Consider the following 24,705-nt stretch of genomic DNA (forward strand, 5'->3'; position numbering starts at 1 on the left):
ACCATGCAGCCATCAGTGACTGCAGGGGCTGCTCAGCAGCCTCGCCCAACCACCACCACCATGCAGCCATCACTGAGTGCAGGGGCTACCCAGGAGCCTCCCACAACCACCACCACCATGCAAACATCACCACAGGCGGACGCTATGTAGTCCACCCTCAAGGGGCTACTGTGCGGGCTGCCCCCTCCAGAACCAGTGGGCAAGTCACCCACTTGAGAGACTGAGGCTTTGAACTCCCAAGGACAAAGCAATGGGCATGTTGCCTCCTCCAGAACCAGTGGGCAAGCCACCCACTTGAGTGACTGTGGCCTTGCACTCCCCAGGACGAAGTATTACAGACACTTTATCACCCACCGCCAGGGTCGTATTGAGGGCCCATATCTTTTATCCCCTTTCTAAAGATTCAATTGACATTTTTGATACATTTTTCGAAATTAAAAGTGTATTAAAAGTCCTACCTGCTGATGTCTTCATTTCTTGAGGCATTGTTATTTTTCAAGGAATTCTCTCACCATGACTCACAAACTATCCATTGCATAAACCCAAACACTCCAATTTGGGAACAATGATCCTGTAAATAGTTTTTCAAAAATCCATAAAACATTCAAACATTCTATAAGCAAATATTTCTGCTCCTTTTAAAAAGAAAGCAGAGAAAAAAATATCAACTCACATCTACTATACTGACTCTTCACCTTCATCCAAATATCTTTTTTTCTTGAAAAGCCCCATAATATAATCCTTTCAAACTTGGGGCCTCATTATGAGTCTGGCAGTCCATGGACCGCAAGACTCGCAGTGGCGCTCTGACCTCCGGCGACAGGGGTAGTCCAAGTTGCATATTATGACAGTGGCAGATCAGCCATGATTTGACCACCAGCACGGTCAGGTTGCTGCCAGCCGACACACTGGCAATGCCGGTGGTCTTAATCCACCAGGACAGGCTGCCCTCCGGATTAATACTCATGTTTCCACCAGCCTTTGCATGGCGGTCCTACCGCCATGCAAAGGCTGGCGGAAAGGGTATGCATGGGGCCCCATGGGGGCCCCTGCACTGCCCATGCTCTTGGCATGGGCAATGCGGGGGCCCCCATGGATAGCCCAGTCGTGCTTTTCACTGCCTGAATTACGGAGGTTGAAAAGCATGACGGGTGCTGTCGCACCCGACACACAGCAACATTACCGGCAGCTCCATTACGAGCTAGCATCAATGTTGTGGTATGTTTCCTGCTGGGCCAACGGGCGGAAATTCTGTTTCTGGCCACCAATCCAGCAGAAATCTTGTAATAGGTACCGCGGAGGGACGGCCACATATGTATGATCCCGACGGGGACTTTGACGGACGACCTGCGCTGCCTGCCAAAGTCATAATGAGGGCCTCAGTGTCCAAAAACAATCCAGGTGAAAATAAATCCACTTAACATTGTACAAAAATGTGGATGTTCTTCTATTACCCCACGTCATCCACTGCATCATTTTTTCTAAAGATTTGTTAATGAAAACACCTCTGCAAAAAAAGCTAAACAAAATGTTTTTTTATCAAAATTGGTCTAAATGAAGGAGTTTGTATTTTCCAATGACACCTTTTTAAATCTACATTGGTAAAAAAAAAAAAAACATCCCGATGTGTGTATATGAAATCAACGTGCATGGGGATGTAAATGTTGTTAGAACTGTAAAAACATACATACATACTCTCTACTCCTCCTAACAACCTGCCCCCATCTTTCATTACTGTAAATCAACCCACCATAGTATCTAAAAAAGTAAAATAAAAATGTCTTATCAGACCACACCTCGCCTTCCATTCGATCTTGACCATGATGCCCCACCAACTAAAGACATGTAAAACCACGTACATAAAGGCAAAAAGTAAAAACAGAAAATGAACAATTTCAACCTATGAACATAATGGAAAAACGTGGGAAAATACATTGTAAGTGTTTTAAAAAAAATGTTCAACTGTATTAATAATTATTGTTTTATTTTTAAAAAGTAACATGTTTAATAAAATAAGTATTGTTATTTCTGGTGATTTAAAAAAAAAATGTCGGTAATTATTTTAATTAAAAAATGTGGTGTCATTATTTCATATGCTTTATATGATTTAAAATGTAAATACATAGTAAAAAAAGAGAGAAAATATTGCTTACAATTCTAAAAAACATTGTATAATTTTAGGACTGCAATGTATTTAGATTTAAGTTATACTATTTAATTAGAACATCTTAAATTAATACTCAGGTATTAAAATGTAATACTTGAGTATTAATACACTTCTCTGCCCAATACCTCTATATCCCTTGTACCCTGTCCCTAAAGGTATATGTAACATTTTTCCATATATATATATATTATATATATATATAATATATATATATATCATGTTCACCACTCCTGGTATCTTCCAAAAGAAAAGACACATGCACTCCTAAGCATGCAAAGCAACACGTTTTTATTTTTATTTTCCCATCGTGACACAAACAGCACCCAACACATTTTGGGGTACAACACCTTGTTCATGGGTGGGTTGCTTAACTTTGCATCATGTTTTAAGTTGGAAATAGTAACAATCAACAAAGGACTAAAAAGCTTCCCCTTTCCCAATATAGAAACTGGCGGCAATCTTTGACATCTAGGCCCTCATTACAACCCTGGCGGTAAATGCCGCCTTCCGCCGTGCCGATGGCCGCCAAGATAACGTGACCGCTGCAGTAATCCGCCATTGGGTATTATGACCCACGAATAGAAATCCGCCACAATACAGACACCCACACAAGTCCACCACACCAGAGGTCAGTGATAAACTGGCGATAGCAAAACCAACACTGTTACACCAACAGGAATACGCCCACAGTATCATGACCCATGAATCAATGCGGCGGTCATCCAACCGCGGTAAACCATTGGCGGTACACACCGCCACGCTCAAAACGCACACGCACTTACAAAACCACACCACATTGGACAATTCAAAATACACAGACCTGACACACATACACACACCACACCCTCACACTCATACCACTATAAAACACACACCCACATTACCCACAACCCCTTACAATGAAAAAAACAGAGGCCAAGCACAGAGAGACAAGCAAAGAGCACACACTCACTCAAGAGGCACAGAACACCATCACCCATACACCATCCACGCACATCACAGTATACACCCCAACACATCACCCCACAAATCCTCACACATATCACTCACACCACATCCATGGCACCCCAAAGACACCCCAGGTTTTCTGAGGAGGAGCTAAGGGTCATGGTTGAGGAAATCATCCGGGTAGAGCCACAGCTATTCTGATCACAGGTGCGGCAGACATCCATTGCAAGGAAGATGCAGCTATGGCGGAGAATCGTGGACAGGGTCAACGCTGTGGGACAGCATCCAAAAACAAGGGATGACATCAGGAAGAGGTGGAACGACCTACAGGGGAAGGTACATTCTGTGGTTTCAAGAAACCAGATTGCTGCACAGAGGACTGGCGGTGGACCCCCCACCTCCTCCCCCACAACTAACAACATGGGAGGAGCAAGTCTTGGCAATCATACATCCTGAGGCCTCGCAGGAGTAGCAGGAGGACTGGACTCTGGTAAGTCATATCTTTACTACTATATCACCAACCCTACCTGCATGCCATCACAAACTCCTACCCCTACCCTCACCCCATCACTGCACCACCTCACATATATCCCACTAACACAACCCACCCATCCCAATACCAAGCCCTGCATGCAACAACAATGTATGGACCCCCATCACAGACCTGCATTGACACCCATCATCCCAGCATGCCCAATAGAGAGACTCACCCAGCCCACAAAATCACCACTCACACATGGCCAAGCTGACAAGGAAAGCACAATCATACAGGAAAACACAACCATTGCACAAGATGGCACACACAAATACATTAACAATGCATTTGCATCCCAACAGGACCACTACCCAACGTCACCCGAGAGGAGGTGCCAGCTACATCCAGACCCCCCACCCCAGAAGAGGCCCACAGTGATGACAGCAGCTCTGCACGCCTGGATCACGATGACTAACCTGGCCCATCAGGGACCTCTGGACAGTTAGTTCCCCTGCGACAGTCGCAACCCACCACAGAGCCTCCCCCCTCAGGAAACACTACCACAGCACCCACTCAGCGGGTCCATGCCACTGTCCCCAGGACACATCAATCAGCAGTGTGTCCACCACTACAGGGACCCCGGGCAACCCCACAAACCCAGGATGATCAGGGACCTGGGGTCAGTGGGCACACTGTTCAGGGGACAGAGGCACAGGACAACAGGGAAGCTGGGAGGACTGCTGTGCGACAGGGGGAGGACAGGCCCAGGGAACCGACCCTCCGTGAGGCACTCTCAAACATCATAGGTGTATACCACCATTCCCAGGAGACCATGGGCCAGGTACTGGCCAAGTTACAGGAGACCCAGCAGCTGCAGGAGGGACAGTACCTGGGGATCAGGGAGGACCAACTAAAATATACACCATCCTGGTTACCGTTGCAGGGGTGCTGGCTGACATGGGCAATACCATGAGGGACCCAGTGGCACAACAAAGGGCCCCTGACACTAGCCAAACCGAGGAAAAGCCTTCCACCTCTGCCGGCGCTAGTGGACAGGAGGCACTGCCACAGAACCAACAGGCCACCAGCACCCCACCCCCTGTAGAAGGAGAACCACCCTGCAAACGGTCCCTGCGATCCGGGCAGAAGACAGAGAACATTGCCAAGAGTCCCACCAGGTAATAAGACTTTCCTGATTGTCATCCTTCTGTCCCACTATGCCACCCTGTCCACCCTGAACTGACATTGCTCCCCTTCCAATGCCCCATTGGACAATGCACCTGTGATACCAATAGACTGGACTCTAATTGGACATTCCTCCACCATCACCCCAGCCCCTTGCACTTACCCCAATACTATTTTGCACAAAAAATAAACACCCTTGAAACAGAAACCATAGTGGAGTCAGTGTAATGATTAGAAAGATGTATTATTACAACATTATCAAAGCATTGCAACGTCTATGTTAAGTGAAATATACCACAGGATGACCTTTGGTGGGCAGCAGTACATATAGCAGTAGCCAGAATGCGGTACACAGATTTGAAAATAGAGATTCCAAAGGGAACAGTCAGTGTCCATAGACAGAGGGTAAGAGGCTGCCATATACAACGTCCAAAAGTTAACTGTAATGTAAATTTGAGTTACAGTCTCTTACCTGTGTGTCACTGGAAGTACTGCTGCATAATGTTTGTTCTGTTGTCCACATCTTCTTCATCTGCCTCCTCTTCCTCACTGTCCACAGGCTCCACCGCTGCCACAAGACCATCTCCAGGCTCATCTGCCTGCAGAAAAGGCACCTGGCGTCTCAAGGCCAGGTTGTGCAACAGACAGCATGCCACGATGGTCTGGCACACCTTCTTGGGTGAGTAGTACAGGGATCCACCTGTCAGATGGAAGCACCGTAACCTGGCCTTCAGGAGGCCGAAGGTTCTCTCGATTATCCTTCTTTTGCGCCATTGTAACATTCCTCTGCCCTTGCCCTGGGATTCTTCATTGGGGTCAGTAGCCGTGAGAGGTTGGGGTAACCAGAGTCACCTGCAAATATCGAGGGACAACTGTTAGACATACACCACCCTTTAGGAACAACCCCATACTCAGACCCCAACTTGTACTGTGTGGGGACCTTGGGCTCACCTATTAGCCAGACCCGGTGCCTCTGGAGTTGCCCCATCACATAAGGGATGCTGTTATTCCTCTAAATATAGGCGTCATGCACTCAGCCAGGATATTTGGCATTTACATGGGAGATGTACTGGTCCGCCAAACACACCATTTGCACATTCTTCGAGTGATAGCTTTTTTTATTCCTTTAGACCTGTTCATTTCTGCGGGGGGACAAAGGCCACATGTGTACCATCAATGGCACCAATGATGTTGGGGATATGTCCCAGGGCATATAAGTCAGCTTTCACTGTGGCCAAATCATCCACCTGGGGGAAAACGATGTAGCTGCGCATGTGCTTCAGCAGGGCAGACAACACTCTGGACAACACATTGGAGAACAAGGGGCTGAGACATCCCTGATGCCATGGCCACTGTAGTTTGAAAGGAACCACTTGCCAGGAAATGGAGCACTGACAGGGCCTGCATTAGAGGGGGTATTCCTGTGGGCTGACAGATAGCTGACATCAGGTCTAGCTCCAATTGGGCACACAGTTCTTGGATTGTGGCACGATCAAGTCTGTATGTGATGATAATGTGTCTGTCCTCCATTGTCGTCAGGTCCACCAGGGGTCTGTACACCGGAGGATGCCGCCTTCTCATCATCTGCCTCAGCAGTTGTAGCCTATGGAGGAGAACGGTGAGCAGAAGGTCATATTTTCACTTAGATGGCACAACTGTTTTTTAATTTATGTCACAGAAGCAGTGTGTGAATTCGAGAGTCAGTAGATGTGCCAATATGTGCTGTGACGCAGGTAGGTGCCATGTCATGTGCCCCCCTGAAATGGCAGCTGCCTGACCTGTGTGGAGGGACAAGGGGAAATGAGGTATGTGCGCTGGCGTTGTGCTGCATTGCGGTAGGCGGTCGATGACCGCCACACAACTTCGCATTGGTTATCATTGTGCCCTAGGGGTCCCAGGAGCCAATGGCGATGTACGCCAGTGGTGACAGTACAGTTTCTATCTCTTCACTCACTTGCTACCTGACCATCAACAGGAGAGGACATACACTGCGTGTGCTGCTGTGACCTGAGTCTGGAAGCGACAATGGCTAGAGTGTCTGGGGAAAGGGCCCCTGCCTTCACTGCGGAGGAGTTGGAGAAACTGGTGGATGGCGTCCTGCCCCAATACACGTTACTCTACGGTCCTCCGGACAAACAGGTGAGTACACAGTGAGCATGATGTGTGGGCAATGCCTGTTTGGAGTGGTGTGGATGTAAGCCACATGTTGGGGGGTGATAAGGCGTCCTGGCCTGAGTGCTGCATGAGAGGTGGTCAGTGTATGTGCGTCAGGGCATGGGTGGGAACTGGTGGACAATGAGTATGACGGTCCGGATGGGTGAGTAATTACATTTTCCGCTGTCTTTTCCCTCTAGGTCAGCGCCCACCAGAAAAAGGGTATTTGGCGTGCCATCGCCAAGGAGGTGCGGACTGTGGGTGTCTATCACAGGCGGAACACCCACTGCCACAAGAGATGGGAGGACCTGTGCCCTAGACGAAGAATACGGCAGAGGCCCAGCTGGGGCTGGCCTCCCAACGTGGAAGGGGTGCCTGTCGCACCATGACCCCCCTGATGTTCCGCATCCTGGCGGTGGCCTATCCGGAGTTGGATGGGCGCTTGAGGGCATCACAGCAGCCATGAGGGGGTGAGTACAGATTCTGAATCCTGACTTTGCGCGCTTTAGGAGCTAGCAGGCTGGGGGATGGGGACAGTGGGTGCCCCTAGGCCAGGGCAATCATGGCAGGGTACGTCCCTTGTGTGCAGGCTCTGAAGCACTCCTACCCCAATGGTACAAATGGACAACTACTACTGGGCAGGGTTCTGTGGGTGTCAGGTGTGCAGATGCTGGCGTGAAGCATTGTACCCCATGGGCTGGTGACTATCTTAGTGACTCGTTGGGCATGGCCTAGTGCATAGGGCTGCTCCCTGTGTGTTGTGTCCAACTGTAGTGTTGTTGCTGGCATTGACCAAGTGTATCCTCTGTCTCTCCCCCCCTTTTTGTTTGGCACCCTGTCCTTGTGTGTATTATCGTCATCTGGCGGAGGAGCAGAGGCACCGGCGACGGAGGGAGCTGCATCCCACATGGGCCTGGAGGCCGAACCCACCGAGGGTGAAGGCACCAGTGCTACGGAGGGCGAGGGGAGCTCCACGACAGCGACAGGAGGGGAGACCAGTGACAGCGAATCCTCCTCCGATGGAAGCTCCCTGGCGGTGGCAGACACCTCTGTGCCCACCCCAACAACAGGTACAGCCACCACCCCCCCCCCCACCACCCTCCCAACAGCCCCTCAGTGTGTTTCCTGTGCCCGCTCACTCAGGAGGGTGGGCATCTCCTTCGCCCCGGGCAACTCAGGCCCTACCCCAGTCAGCCCTGCTGCCCTCAGTGAGGAGGCTATTGACCTCCTGAGATCCCTCTCTGTTGGGCAGTCAACCATTCTGAATGCCATCCAGGGTGTCAAGAGGCATTTGCAACAAACAAATGCATACCTGGATGGCATTCATTCTGGCGTGGCGGCCCAACAGAGAGCATTTCAGGCTCTGGTCTCAGCACTGATGGCAGCCATTGTCCCTGTGTTCAGCCTCCCCCTCCAACTTCCACTACCCAGACCCAATCCCCTCTACCTCACCCTATCCCAAGCACACCTTCAGACCAGCATGCACACAAATCAACACAAAAAGTGGCTCAGGAAAACATAAGCACCACACATCATCTCACAGGCACTCACACAAGCACCATACCCATGCAAACATACCAACATCCACTTCCTCCACTGCGTCCCCCTCCTCCTCTTCGTCCACCTCCCTCCCAGTAGCATCTACACTCACACCTGCATGCACTACATCATCAGCCACTACTTCCATCACCAGCACCAACATCACTACACACCCCTCACGGCCAGTCACCACCCCCACAACCATGCACACGTCCCCTGTGTCCTCTCCCAGTGTGTCTGTGAGCCCTCCTCCCAAAGTACACAAACGCAGGCACACACCCACTCAACAGCCATCCACCCCACAACAGCATCCAGGCCATGCACCTTCACCCAAACTCAGCAGACGTACACCTCCTACAATCACTCCCTCTTCCTCCACTCCCAAACCTCCTCCATCTTCCCATCCCAGTGTGTCTAAAAAACGTTTCCTGGCTAACATTGACCTCTTCCCTACGCCTCCCCCTGTCCTTCCCCTAGGGCCAGGGTGTCAAGATCCCAGGTCAGCATGTCAGCCACCAACTCGGCGTCCGCTGTGGTACCTGCAAGTCCCAGGGGATCAAAGGGGGCACCCGTCAGGGCTGGTTGTGTGCCACCGAACAATGCAAAGGACCAACCGATTCCACCACCTGCCAAGGTGAAGAAGGGGCCAGCATGCAGCACGGACAAGACGCACGACCCACCCAGCAAGGCCTCATCCAAAACTCAAGAGGACAGTGCCAAGGTCCCAGCAGCATCTGCCAAGGTGGGGAAGGGCAAAAAAAAACAAAGGCAAGGCACTTCAGGGCTCGGAGCCTCCAGGTGAGGGACTGGTGACCACCAATAGTCCTGACAGACCAGCAACCTGTACCGCAGAAAGCACCGCCGCAAGCACTGTCACCTGCACCACCATCTGCCCTGCCATCTGTACTGCCACCTGCACTGCTGCTGCCACAACAACAGTCAGCAGCATCATCCCTAGTGGGCAGCTGTCCGAGGCTGCTGAAGACAGCCTGGTGTCTCCCTCCACTACTACCAGCACCTGCACCGTGGCCAGCACCGGCAGCATCTCCGCCTCAAACACTGCCGCAGGCACTGCCACCTGCACCGCCATATGCACAGCCACATGCCCAGCCGGTGCCACTACATCTGTCATCAGCAGCATCCCCAGTGGGCAGCCCTCTGAGGCTGCAGAAGACAGCCTGGACCCTGCACCCACCACCTGAAGCACCAGCACCGGCACTACCAGCAGCCTAAGTCGCCGCAGGATGAAGTCTGGCTCTGCCTCCATGGAGTATCATGCTACCTGTTCCCTACACATCTCGTGCTTCAGTCACCCAGGTGAGGGAATGTGAACTGCCATACCCCAGGTGCAGCATCACTGGGCACAAGGCCCCCTCCAGAACCAGTGGAGATATGCATCCACTCCCCATATCCTTGGCAGGATGAAGCAGACTGGGCACAAGGCCCCCTCCAGAACCAGTGGAGATATGCATCCAGTCCCCCTATCCTTGGCAGGATGAAGCAGACTGGGCGCAAGGCCCCCTCCAGAACCAGTGGAACATGTCACCCACTTGAGAGACTGTGGCTTTGCACTCCCCAGGAAAATGCAGTGGGCAAACCACCCACTTGAGAGACTGTGGCTTTGCACTCCCCAGGAGCAAGCAGTGGGCAAATCACCCACTTGAGAGACTGTGGCTTTGCACTCCCCAGGAGCAAGCAGTGGGCAAACCACCCATTAGAGAGACTGTGGCTTTCCACTCCCCAGGACCAAGCAGTGGGCAACCCACCCACTTGAGAGACTGTGGCTTTGCACTCCCCAGGACATCGCTGTGGGCATGTTGCCCCCTCCAGGAGCAGTGGCATAATACCATCTGCCGGCTGAGGTGCCCCTCTCTCCTTCCCCCTGAGGTGCCTGTGTGTTTTCGACCTGATGCCCCTGCAGTGTTCTCTCCGTTTTGAGGCAGGAGTCAAATGTGGGCTTCGCCCATGTTTTTTGGCCCACTGGTCCACGGACATTTGCAAAGGACAGTGTACGGCCCTCTGTACATATTGTAAATATTTGTATATACTGTTGTTTACAATCGTTAACTTTATCTGCATTTTCTAAATATCACTGATTTCACTCCATTCCTTTTGCCCTTGCATTCCAGGGTGTTACGGGGTGTACATATAATGTTGCTGCATGTGTTTGTGTGTATGGTGTTGTGGGTTAGGTTGGGGGTGTTGCATGTTGCGTGTGTGTGTCACTCTCTTTTTCCTCCCCCCCCTCCAATATGTGCTAGGTGCAGTACTCACTGTGGTCGTACCCGTCGCCTTCTTTGACATTCCTGGTGTATTAGCAGATACACCAGCATCGGCAGGCCCTGTAGTTCGGGCTCCATGGCGTCCTGGTTCTTCGTTGAGTGTCGAAAGGTGAGTGGTTTCCCTTCCAAAGACTGTTTGTGCTGTGCTTTTGATGTCGTTGGTACCGCCCCGGAAATACTGGTGGATTGGTGCCTTGTAATAGTGTGGGTGGTACATTGTCTTCTGCCTGTCTGATGGCGGTGATCGCCGCGGTGTTTGTTGCTCCCGCCCTGGCGTTCGGAGTGTTAAAGTGGCTGTCTATGTTGGAGATTTCCACCGTGGTCGTGATCCCATTTTTTTTACCACCGGTCTGTTGGCGGTATTACCGGCGCTTTATTACCGACTGCCAGGGTTGTAATGAGGGCCCTACTACCGTAACACAACCTTTTGACTGCTCCTCGTATCATGCTTTTGACAAAAAGCTCACAGATCCCTCCTGATCTCCCCAAAGGTATTCAAAATTCAAAATTAATGCAATCATATTCTTTCACATGTTCCTCATAGCATAATGGTTTCGTTTACCACAATACTCATCCGTTTATCCCATGTATAACATATATATAACATAGCTTGCAATCTAACCCTAATGGGCCAATTTAGATTGTCAAAACATATAGCCTCAGTGTGCAAACAACAACCCAACCAATTAGCCTCGGTAATTTGGATGAAGTAATGCATTGTCCGCCCAAATAGAGCAAATCAAAAACAACAATATTTCTGTCACAATGTAGAAACGAAACTAAATAATATTTGAATGTATAAATGCATAAATACTACAATACTTTCCATTTCCTGTTGAGACTGGGTCCATGAGAAGCTGATTTTCAGCATGGCATATTTTCACAAATGCTGTTCATTTCCCAGTGCTACTCCTGCATATGCCATCAGTTTGAAAGAGCAAACCCAAGGAAAATAGAGAAAGGAAGAGCAGTTATTAATTTATGCCATACAGTAAAAGGGGATAAACTATACTTACTGATGCACCACCGCTATAGTGCGGAAATGTGCCCATAAAACATTAACACAACCAATTGAAAACCTTTAAAAGAACTTCTAAATATTCCACTGCTAAATTAATTCTTCAAGCATAACCCAACCATCTCCCCAAAATGTACGGCTAGTTTCTCGTCTATGCTTAATTCACACGCTACCTTGGTATTCAGGGTAATGACGTATTGGGATTCCAACTTGCTTAATAATAATTCCCTGTTATTTCCTCGCTTATTTGGAGGTACTCTATCAATAATAAAGTATTTCAATGTAGAGGAGTGCCTGTTATGCTTCAGATCAAAATGTCTTGCTACTGGGTAGTGGGAGTCAACATGAGTTATGGCTCTCATGTGTTCAAGTATACACACCTCCTTGGGGCATGAATGGTACTGCCTATATATCTTACATTACAAGGACATTCCATGACATACAGGCCCAGATTTATATCTGTTTGCACTGAATTAGCGTCATTTTTTCACGCTAATTCTGCGCAAACTTAACATATTTATATTTGACGCTAGACTAGTCTAACGTCAAAATATTGGAGTTAAAGTCATTTTTGGGATGCGTGAACCCATCTTGAGACAATGAGAGGCAAGGTGGGCCTTCCCATCCAAAAAATTACTTTAAGGCCCTTGCGCCTTATTTATCCTCCCGTGCAAAAATGGTGCACAGGAGGGAGGCGGGTCTAAATAATGGCGCTAAGCCTGCTTGGCACCATTATTTAATGCCTGGATCAGGGCAGGTGTTAGGGGACCTGTGGGCCCATTTCAATGGTGGAACTCCCCAGACCGCAGGGACAACCCCACCCACACCAGAGGGACAGTGGAGGATGAGGGACCCGATCACAGGTAAGTATAGGTAAGCAGGGGTAAGTATTTTGTTTTATTTTTTAGAGTGCCACTGGGGGCCCTTAAATGGGCCCCCTACATGGCACTGGGTGCAATGGCCATGCCCAGGGGACCCTTGTCCCCTGTGCTGGCCATTGGGGTGGCGGGCATGACTCCTGTCTTTTCTAAGACAGGAGTCATGTGGTATGGTAGGTTTTGCATCAAGAAATGATGCTAGGCTGGTTAGAGTCATTTTTTTTCACTCTAACCAGCCTAACATCATTTTTTGGTGCAAAACACACATCCCCCATACTGCCACCCCTATCCGGCTAATGTAATTTTCCTTGACGTTAGCCCACCTTAGTGCCAGTTTGCACCATTGCTTAAATATGGCCCCCAGGTGGTGCTCTGGAATGGCGCAAGCCAGCGCTATACTTTTTGATACAAAACTGCATTTGCGCATTTTTGCGTCAAAAAGTATAAATCTGGGTCCTACTGTATAGTCACTCAAACATGTTAGATGAGGGTTAATGGTAATAGTTTTGTGACAGAGAATATTGTTGTTTTTTTATTTGGTCTATTTGGGCGGACAATGTACTACTTTATCCAAATTACCCAGGCTAATTGGTTGGGTTATTATTTGCCCACTGGTTCTAATGCTTTGGCAGTATACATTTGCCCACTTGAGCTAAATTGGGAGCTACGTAATATATTTATTATACATGGTATAAACAATCTGGTGAGTGTTGTGGTAAACAAAACAATTATGCTATGAGGACATGAAAGAATGATTGCATTAATTTTGAATTGTGATTACCTTTGAGGAGATTGGGAGGGAGCTGTGAGGTATTCATCGAAAGCGTGATTTGGGGAGCAGTCATTTGTTGCATTACAGCACTAGATGTCAAAAATGGCCACCAGTTTCTATGTTGGTAAAGGGGAAGCTTTATAGTCATTTGTTGAATGTTACTATTTTGAAGTTAAAACATGGTGCAGAGTTAAGCAACCCACCTGTGAACAAGGCGTTGTCTGGTGAAACGCATTGCGTATCATCCGGGGGCTGTTTGTATCACAAAGGGATTTGAAAAATAAAAACGTGTTGCCTTGCACACTTAGGAGTGCATGTGTCATTTCATCTGGCAAATATTGGGAGTGGTGAACCCGATATGTGACAGGGTGCCCGGCATGTACATGAATCGCCACCAATTGGACTCAGCAGTATGGCGGCCCAAGTGAGGAGAAGTAAGTAAAAATTGCAGTCTGCTTAGTCTGCCACATTGAAGAAAGAACAATGAGTGGTTGTGGAAGCCTAGTACCGGGGCCTAGCTAAGAGTGGCGGGATTGGCATGAAACCAGGATCCTCTGGGGAGCTAGAGTAGCCGGGCCAGAGGACCTGACACTGACAGCCCACTGGAGTTTCAGTAAGCATGCGTCCTCGGTGAACTCTTATTTTACCAGTCACGGAAATCAAGTGGTCTGTGATATTATGGGACACTGTGTTGATGTGCAAAGCTGACCCCGGTGGGCTTACGAACTGTGCTTTAACTCTGTATTTTGGGGGGAGGTTACTGGAGGTTCACAACGGTTTTCTCCTTGGTTTCTTGGAGAAGTGAATTAGGCACAATTTAAATGGTTACTGCAGGTGGAGCGCTGGTAAACCAAAGGATTGAGTTGGCGGTGAGAGAAATCAGCAGCTCATAAGTGTGCATGGGCAGCTTTCCGACATTTGTAGGATACTGTGGATGATTATTAATACTATGGATGACACAGAGAGGCGAAGGAAGGCACAGGCATAATTTGCCTCAAGAGACATGAGTGGCATACACATTGATATAGGAGTACAGAATATGACAACAAGACAGAAAATTGTCAGGGATACATGAGTGCCATCAGTGGCCCCTACCACATGGAGAATCAGTCTCATCTGATAAAAGCACCCTTCACATTGGCCAAATTCTCTCTTTGGGGAAATCTGATGTAGCTGTCTAGGTGTTGCAAGAAAGCACAGTGCATCCCTCAAATCCTGACTGAACATGGGCTGTGACATCCCTGCTGTTAAGGCAACAGTATGCTGGGATGTGACAGTGGCCAGAAAGTTTAGCTCTGGCAGTACTTGGGTGGTATGGAATAGGGATTGTGATTGCCTGGCATCAGATCTGGCTCCAACTGTCTACACAGATCCATGATGGTCTGGCGATTCAGACGGTAGGTCTGGTCGACATGCCTGTCCTGCATGGTTGCCAGGTCTACCAGTGGACAGTACACTGGTGGTTGTTTTATTCCCCTCATGGCAGAATATCTAAATAGAGAGTACAAAATGTACAATAAGTCAAGCAGTTGGCACATGACAGCAGCACATTGAATACCTACACATGCGCAGTGGCTGCGGAGCAGTGCTGACATAAACATCCCAGATCATAGAAATGGACATCAGACCATCATAGCAACACATTGTCTGGAATGTCAGTCCGATAGGAAATGTGACACATATTTATGTTACTGTGCAGTACTGCACTGATGACACATGTCACTAAATTCACCTATTACTATCAGACACCTATGTACCTCAGAGTAGCTACACAGACCGATCCACATTTATACAGGCTCAACAAGTCATTTTTATATGTTTGTCCCATTATGTAGCACTATCATGACCACACTATATTGGGTAATTTGGAATTAAGGTTGATCAGGTGTCTGACGCGCTTATTTAAGAACATGCATCGAGTACATGTGCAGAAAATGGCAGGCGCCTGACCTACTGTTCTGGACAGTTGGAAGTCACCTCAGTCTGCCGGCAGAAGTCGTAATGGCAGTAGGTGGTCGCAACCGCCGTGCAACTTGTAATAGGTTAACATCACTGCCTATGGCGGAGTTGGGCCAATGGTGATAACGGTCCTGTACGTGGCGGTCGTGACCACCATTTTTTGCAGTCTTGTTCACTTGACTCCTGGGGCTGTTGCTAGCGAGACCTCCACTATGTGAGCTGCTGTGTACTGCTTCTGAGAGCCACCATACCACGTCCCACAGGTGATAGGGCTCCTGCCTTCACACAGGAAGAGCTGGAAAAGCTGGTGGAGGAAGTCCTACCCCTGTATGAACAACTATATGGGCACCAGAGGTACAGGTGAGTCCAATGCACCAGCCATGTGTGAGGTGTGTTGTGTGTGATGGTGAATTGGCCATGTGAACTCTAGTTTGTGTAGATGCATGCATGTGTATAGTGTACAGACGTGTGGCCATGGCGGACAGGTATGAAGTGGAGAAGTGTGGCACAATGGTTAGAGCAGCAGACCCTGATGCAGATATCTGGCCCGGGACCAGGGTTCAATTCCCACCTCAGTGGGTCTTGGGCTCAATTCCCTTGGACCAGATAGTTCTTGCCTTGGTGCCTAATCTAATGAATGGGTCCCACTCTGTAACTCTGGGCAATAGCTTGCTTAATCTCCACAACAGCCCTGACAGCACTTTGATGCCTGGCTTCACCCTGGGGGTTGCCCAGGAGTGGGTACCTCACAGAGAAAAGCCAGGAGGGGTTCCACAGTGGTATGCGTACAGCGCCTTGAGACCCTAACAGGTGAGTAGTGTGCTATACAAGTACGAAGTTTACAGTTTTACGGGTATGTGTGCCCACTTGCTGTTACAGTTGTGTAGTGTCAACTAATGTTGTTATGGTGCATGTCTACATTACTTTCTCCTTTTGTCGGTGTCATCCATGCAGGTGAATGCCCATCAGAAGAACAGATCTGGTGTGCCATCGCCAAGCAAGTACAGACCCTGGGGGCCCACAGCCGACTGAGCACCTATTGTTGCAGGCGCTGGTGGGACCTGAGACGCTGGGCCCCGAAAACCACAGTGGCCAAGCTGATGATGTCCTTCCGATGAGGGAGGGGTGCCCGTCGAACCCTGACCCCCCATGGCCATTGGAGGTGACCTACCCTGAGGTGGATGGGCATTTGAGGGCAGCACATCAGCCACAAGGGGGTAAGTACTAACTGTTACCTGGTACTTGGCTCTCGTTGAATGCTGTTTGCTGTTTCACTGTACTTTCACTGACGATGTTGTAGCTGAGGAATATTTCTGGAATAGTGGTAATCAGTTGGTACCACCTTGTCAGTGTATGAGATGTGGAGCAGCCATCATGTTTTGCTATGCGTGAGTTTCGGAATCATGTATCATGACATCATTCTCACTGCATGTGGAAATGCTGAATTTCATTGGCCCATGTGTTGCACATCCTGCCCTCCCTATGCATGTGAGCTGGTGTTTCAGCATACCCTTTTAGCCTATCCCTGAGCATCCCTCTGTATATGTCTGTCACTGGCTCTGAGGTGTCTGACCACTCCTATCAGTGCTGATCACCTGTTGTAGCAACAGGTGGAGTCACTTATTTGGTACAGGCTCCCAACATTACCTTTTTATTGCTAAAGCTGTGGATTCCATGTGAGGCAGCCATCTCATGTACAACACAGGTATGGCCTGTCTAGGCCTGTTCATATCTGTGTTTGTGGTTGTAATTCCATTGACCGTTTATCTCCATACAATGGGGTATGTGAAGTTAGCAATGAAGCAACATGTGGGCATTTCATCTCAGTCCCAATGGGTGGGTAATTGTCAATGTTAGTGGTTTGCCAGAGCCAGCCTTTTACAATATGTGATATCAATGGTATGTGAGGAAATGGGCTAGCAATTCCTTTGTAACCTTGGTAATGTGCTGCCTACATCATGTCTCATTGGTTAATTGAGGGCACACCATGTGGAGTAGGACAATCTAGTTAACCTTGGCCAAGCTGATGTTTCCAGTCAGGTGAGGAAAATGTATTGCATCACTCATGTGATCATGAAGTAATGGTCTGGTTGTACTACTATATAGTAAGCAGGTATGTGTTGTAATTGAAGATGTCTTTAATGCACTGGCAGTCGTGTTGGGTCATGTGTAAATCATGTGTACATGCCATTTCCGTATGACATTTTTGTAGTCTGGAGTTAGGAACATGTAATCACATGTCAGGTATGGTGTGAGTGATATAAGTGTACTCATGTTGCCAAGTCCTGGTAATTTGAGCTGCATGTCAGGTTGAATGGTAGGTGGTCTATGATGTCTATAGTGGCTGCCTGTTGTGTAGTTGTTGTGACACTACACTCTGTGATTGACTATGAATGTATATGTTAGGTAGGCCATTCTAGCTGGACATGCATTAATGAAGTGATATGGTGCATCTGTGTTTGGTGTGTGCTAATATTCCTCTGTAATTTTGTGAATGTCATGCCATTGCGGTTCTTCAGACGTGTTTTCTACACATCAGTTGTCACCTGTATAAGAGTGCCACTTGTTGTGGCTTGATCAGTTCAGGTGCCCCAGTTGGTATTTCTGTACTGGGGTCTACCAGCAATGTGATATATATGACATGTACTAAGTGGGATGTGATTTGGGTAGTCTACACTTTGGAGGGACATTAATATTGAAGATGGAGTGGCCAGGTGTAATTTCAGGACATGCATGATGTGGTGTGATCACTCACCTGCTCTTCATATTGGTGATGGGAGTATGGAGAGATAGGATGTGGAATATGTATAATATATCTACTTCAGCAAAGGCATGAGTAGCACGTGGACATGGCTTTACAGGTGTACAGATGGATTAATCCAGTTGTGCTTGATTACTCAAATATGAATATGGGTTAGAGGAATGACTTGAAGTGGTGGATAGTATTAACATGATGTGACATTGGATAGGATATGTGTAATGCCAACTGAGATAGCTTAGCCTGGACCTGTTCACCTGCAGAACTGCATGCTTCCATGTGTGTTTGTAAGGAATGTGATGTCCCTTTCTCTCCCTCTCTGTCTCCCCCTCCCTCTCTCTCTCTCTCTGTGTATCAGCATTGGCAGGCAAAGGAGATGAGGCACTGGTGAGTAGGGATGCTGCTGGCTACTCAACCCGGAGTGCTGAGATCAGCGACAACGAGAGACCCAGTGGCCCGGATGTACCGGAACATCATCATCATCAGAATCCTCCTCCAGTGGACCCTCTGTGGTGGTGGCGGACCGATCTGGGACTACCCCAGCACCACCTTTGTCTGCCGCCCTTACTACCACTGCCCTTCCTGTAGCTCCCTACCCAGTTGTCTGTGCCCGCTCACCCAGGAGGCTGGGCGTCTCCTTCACCACAGGCATCTCTGCCCCTGTCCCTGTCAGCCCTGCTGCCCCCAGTGAGAAGGCTATTGACCTCCTAAGGTCGATCTCTGTGGGTCGGTCGTCCATCGTGAATGGCATCCAGGGACTTGCAGCTCAAGTACAACATAGCAATGCATTTCTGGAGGGCATTCACGGTGCACTGGCCGGCCTACAGAGATCCCTTCAGGCTCTGGCCTCCGTAGTGACAACAGCCAGTCACCCTTTGTCTTCCGTCCCCCCTCCATCTTCCTCTACCCAAACCCAAACCTCTCTTCCCTGTCCCTGCTAGAGCACAGACAGACAAACAAGCATTCACCTCAAGTCAAGGATACCCCAGTCAAACACAAGCACCACAAGACCCACCACCGGCATGTACACAAATAACACCCACCTGCAGACACACCGACAGCCACTACCTGCACTTAGTCCCTCAGCACGCCCACCTTCAAAGACACTACACCGACACACCAGCAGACACCACACCAACTTTCACTAGTCCAGCCACAACTACAATCCTACCAACAGCCAGCACAATAGCAGACCCTCAGACATCCACCCCGGTCACCACATCTGCAGCCACCACAACCACCTACACACTTACATGCAGCACATCCACCATACCTACAGTCACTACCCCAACAGACAGTCACCCATCCAGCACGGCATCTCTCAGCTCCTCCACCCACCTCCTCCCAAGACACATAAATGCCCACACCAACCCACCCAACAGACACCCAGCACACACACGCATTCCTCACAGACCCCTGTGCCCAAAACATCCACCAAAACACCTCCGACAAGCACTCCCTGTCTGTCCTCTCCCAAAACCTTTTGCCATGAATTGGTTGTGTTAGTGTTTAAAGGGCAAAATTTCACACTATAATGATGGTGCGTCAGTAAGCATAGTGTTTCCCCTTTTAATGTATGGCGTAAATTACTAACTGCTCTTCTTTTCTCTATTTTCGTTAGATGTGTCCCTTCGATCTGCTGGCACATGCAGGAGTAGAACTGCAAAATTAACAGCATTTGTGAAAATTTGCCATGCTGATAATCAGCTTCTTGTGAACCCGGTCTCTTTAGGAAAAGGATAGCATTGTAGTGTTTATTTGTTTGTTCTTTCAGATATTATTTAGTTTCGTTTTACATTGTGATGGAGAAAATTGTTTTTGATTTGGTCTATTTGGGCGGACAATGTACTACTTTATCCAAATTACCCAGGGTAATTGGTTGGGTTGTTTTTTGCCCACTGGGGCTATATGTTTTGGTAGTATAAATGTGTCCACTTGGGCTAGATTGGGAGCTATGTAATATATATATTATACAAGGGCTAAACAATCTGATGAGTGGTCTGGTAAACAAAACCAGTATGCTATAAGGATTATGTGAAAGAATATGATTGCATTAATTTTGAATTATGATTACCTTTGGGGAGATTGGGAGGGAGCTGTGAGTTATTTGTTGAAAGCATGATTTGGGGAGCAGTCATTTGCCAAAAGCATGATTTGGGGAGCAGTCATTTGTTGTATTACGGCACTAGATGTCAAAGATGGCTGAATCCTTTCCCAACTGTAAAATGACAAAAGCCTTTCACAGCTCCAGGCACAGTATTACAGCTTTGGAATGGTAAAATACTATCCAACCCAACCTGGAATGAGCAAAATCAACCCCTGACACATGTTTCAATGTCATTACATCTCATCAGAGGGGTTTAGCTTTATTCAGACACGAGGGAGCACATAGTATAATTCAAAACAACACCCTTTCAGAGTTAGAGTGATGCATGAGTTATGCAGAAGTGAGAACTCTGGGTAGTTCCCAAGTTTAGGTGGACAGCAGTTCCAATGAGGAGCACCTGGCAACACCAGTGACACTCTAGATTTGCTCATCTCGAATATCAGTTTTTCTAGCAAGGTTTTTAAGCATAGGATTGGCACAGTGCCATCCAGCCTGAGCTAGAAAGCAACAAAGTATTTTGCCATATGTACAGCAAAATCTTTAAGCATAGGCAGGGATCACTGATCATGGGGCCCAGGACAGAGCTATGACTGCTAAACATCAGATCCAGATGTCAGGTGTCTCATATCTGGGAAAAGGACGTGAAAGGGTGGTCATTTTCTTGTGGTCACAATTTGGTGGCCACATTTTATTTAACATTTAATATGATTTTTATAATTTCTGACTGCAAAGCATATGAGTGGAGTTTATCTCTGGATATAACATTTAATTAATGTTTCATGAACATCTATTAGAGACTAACATTTAAAAGTATTATTTTGCATAATCATTTCATATATTCTCACATGTAGTGTTTAAAATGTATTCAATTTGAAAGTATAATCGTGTTTTATTAACTTGGCTGGAGTGAAGGCTTACAGATACAGTTTTCTTTTCACAGTTAACTTTCAGTGTGGAGTTTTTATTTTTTTAAATGTTTTTTTTTAGATGCAGGTATTAGGAACAGGGTTGTAGTCAACAAGAAGCTTACTGTGCATGAGAAATAAGAAAGCCGGAGTCGATATAGTGTTCTGGAAGCTTGGCAGTTGTAACTCTTTTGAAATTTCTGAGATCGAAAAGTATCAAGATAGGATGTATCAGGGTTTTGGAAAATGTAACTTCCAATTAATTTGAAGTAGGGATTCGATCGAGAAGCTTCAACTGTGATGTCATTGTCTTGGGAATCTGTGATTTAAGGAAGGTTTAGTTAGTAAGAGATTTAGGGCTACATGTACGTAGGTTCAGATTTGCGACTCGCAAATTGCGAGTCAGAACTACTCGCGATTTGTGACTCGCAAATCCGAATGTAGGATGGTGTCCTTGACACCATTTGCGATTCGCGAGGGAGTCGCAAATGCCCACCTCATGAATATTCATGAGGTAGGTCGCAATTTGCGACCCTCTTGGGAAGGCGGCCCTCACAGGGATGGTGGCCCACTCGAGACAGCAGACCACCATGTCTGTGACTGCTTCTCAATAAAGCAGCTTTTTTTGTTGTAATGCAGCCCGTTTTCCTTAAAGGAAAACGAGATGCATTACAAAAACAAAAAATTAAAACAAAAATGTTTCCAGTGAGATTCACAACGGGGAAGGGGTCCATGCCCATTTGAAATTGGTGCAAACTGCAATTGTTTTGCGACTGCAGTCACAAAACAATCTTACATTGCACTGCGAGTCGCAATTAGGAAGGGAACACCCCTTCCTAATTGCGAGTTGCAAACCTGTTTTGTGATTCGGTAACCGCGTTAACGAATCGCAAAATTGAGTTTGTGCATCCCAATGTGCTTTTTGCACGCCGCAAACAGCCAAATTCGCTGTTTGCGAGGTGCAAAAAGCTACCTACATGTGACCCTTAGACACTTTCCTATTCTTAGAGCTGAATGGATCCTTCTGAGGTATAGACGAGTAAAGTTAGATTTTTGGTCTAACTTAATACTTTTGGTCTAAACTTAGACCAAAAGTGTAAACTTAGACCAAAAGTCAAACTTTACTATGAGTAAAGTTAGACTTTAGGTCTAGACTTACACTTGTGTCTAAACTTAAACTTTTTGTCTAAGTTTACCTTTGTGAATCAGGCCCCTCACATTTCTACATTGCCTCATGCCATCACATCTCTCTTAACAGAATATTCTACTGAATTTCTGCTTGCAGACCTTTCTCAAATACTCTTTGGAATTATAATAGGTTTTGGTTTCAATAATTAGGCAGAAGAACTTGGTTTCGGTGACCAAAAATCACACGCTTTTCCTGATTTTCTGCATTGTGGCAATTGCAGTTTTAGTTTTGTATGTGCTAAGTTCAACATTGTACAACACTTTAATTCTCTTTTGGTGATTTTCTATATTTACACTATGGTTTTGAGACTCATTTATGTAAGATGACTTTGAGGCTGTAATAATACCCTTTTAACACTATGAATTGACTGCGAATGTTATTATGTGACATTTGGGTTGTACAGAAATCGTTTAGTGAATCTGATAACTGTTACTCTTCACCGCTAGGAACTGAGAAGCAAAGATTCATCAGACCCCAGAACTAGTGAAAGGGCCCAAGGCACTATCAGGGGCAATCAATTATCCATCAATTCATGATTCCTAAATGTTAAAATTTAGAATGCTGTCTCAGATCCTGTCAGCCTGCATCAAGGAGTCTAACAAGGTTTGATTTTCTCCCTAACACTTGTTCAACCTCTGCCTCTACCTCGTACCCCCTGCACACTTCTCAGTAACTCAGGAGTCCTCTTGCACCTATACACCAATGACACACAAATCTACTTAAAGGTCTCATGCCCGGAGGGCTACACCCACTTATCCCACTTCATGAATATAATTCAAATTTGGATAGCTAACAACCACCTCAAACTCAAACCAGTGAAAACAGATTTTCTTCCCATCTCTCCAGAGAAATCTAACTTTCTGATCCAAAACTGGATTGCTCTCCTCTCAGACATGGTCAGTCTCCCTTCCTTCATTCAGAATTCCAGATCTCTGGAAATCACCCTCGACAGAGGTCTGAAGCTCCAGAACCAAATCTCCTCCATGACTAAGAGTGCGCAGTTACAGCTAAGGCTTCTCTGGGGCATCAGAAACCTCATCCCAGCACACAACCTTAAATCTGTTGTCTTGCCACTTGTGCTCTCCAGACTTGGCTACGGAATTGCACTCCTTTCTGGCATTCCCAAAGTTCACCTAGGTTCTGTTAGAGCAGCCCTACATGCGGCAGCCCACTTCGTGACAGGACAAAATAAATTCAACCACTTCTCCCCCATTCTATGCTCCCTTCTGTGGCTTCCTATAGAAAAGAGAGCTCCATTTAAAGCTGCCCCCATCACTCATAAAGCTCTGCACTCCTCTTTGCCCTTGTACCTCTCTAAAAAATTAAAACCTCAGGTGCTGGCTGAGAATCACAAAACACTAGGGGGCAGATTTAAGGAAAGAGTAGCTGGACCGAGTGAAGCACCACTTTCCCTGCGCCCCTTAGCACCCCCCTACCGCCACCATGTGTGTGCTGTATTTAAAATACAGCACACCATGGCGCAGGTTACGGGGCAATAGTGTCATTTATCATGACGCTATTGATGTACTCTGCAGGAGTAGTGCCAAAATATTGGCGCTACTCCTGCAGAGTACACAGGGCCCCTTTCTAAAGAATGGAAGCCCCCTCAAGAGCAGCCGTTAAAAGTGCCGTAAAAAATGACGTAAGGAAATCTCATAGATTTCCTTACACCATTTTTCCGGCTCCCTTAATGGGGAATGCCCCCTTTGCATACATTATGCTTGACGCAGGCATTATGTAGCGCGAAGGGTTACAGAGTGGTGCAATGTGTGCATTGCGCCACCCTGTGTAGAAGGCGGATGGATTTCAGCCTTGTTGGGCCACATTAAAGTCAAATATTATTCCCATTAGTCTGGATAGAGTTATTAAATTATTGAGCTCAACTAAATCAGGCTCTCCGCTGGACCCTGCTCCTCCTCAGATTCTATCTATGGGAACACCAGTATTAGGTCCGATAATCACTAAACTTATTAATACTTCATTAGCTTCTGGCACTGTACCTGACTCCTGGAAACAGGCTATTATCAAGCCTCACTTAAAAAAAACTAATCTGGATTCCAAGTTACTGACCAACTACAGACCGATTTCATTGCTGCCTATAATGGCTAAACTTGCGGAGAAGCATGTACATTCTCAGCTATCTACTCTTCTGGAAGAAAAAAAGCTTTTACACCCTACCCAGATGGGTTTTAGGCCTAAGCATGGGACAGAAACCGCACTGATTGCCATTACAGAAGAAGCAAAAAAGAGGATGGATAAAGGAATTGAAACCGCAATCATCCTCCTAGATCTGAGTGCGGCATTCGATACGGTTGATTTAGATATCCTCAAAGACAGATTGCAGGGATGTGGAATCGCTGGAGTCGCAC

Source organism: Pleurodeles waltl, chromosome 7 (genome assembly GCF_031143425.1).
Source record: "Pleurodeles waltl isolate 20211129_DDA chromosome 7, aPleWal1.hap1.20221129, whole genome shotgun sequence".
In the NCBI taxonomy this organism is placed as follows: domain Eukaryota; kingdom Metazoa; phylum Chordata; class Amphibia; order Caudata; family Salamandridae; genus Pleurodeles; species Pleurodeles waltl.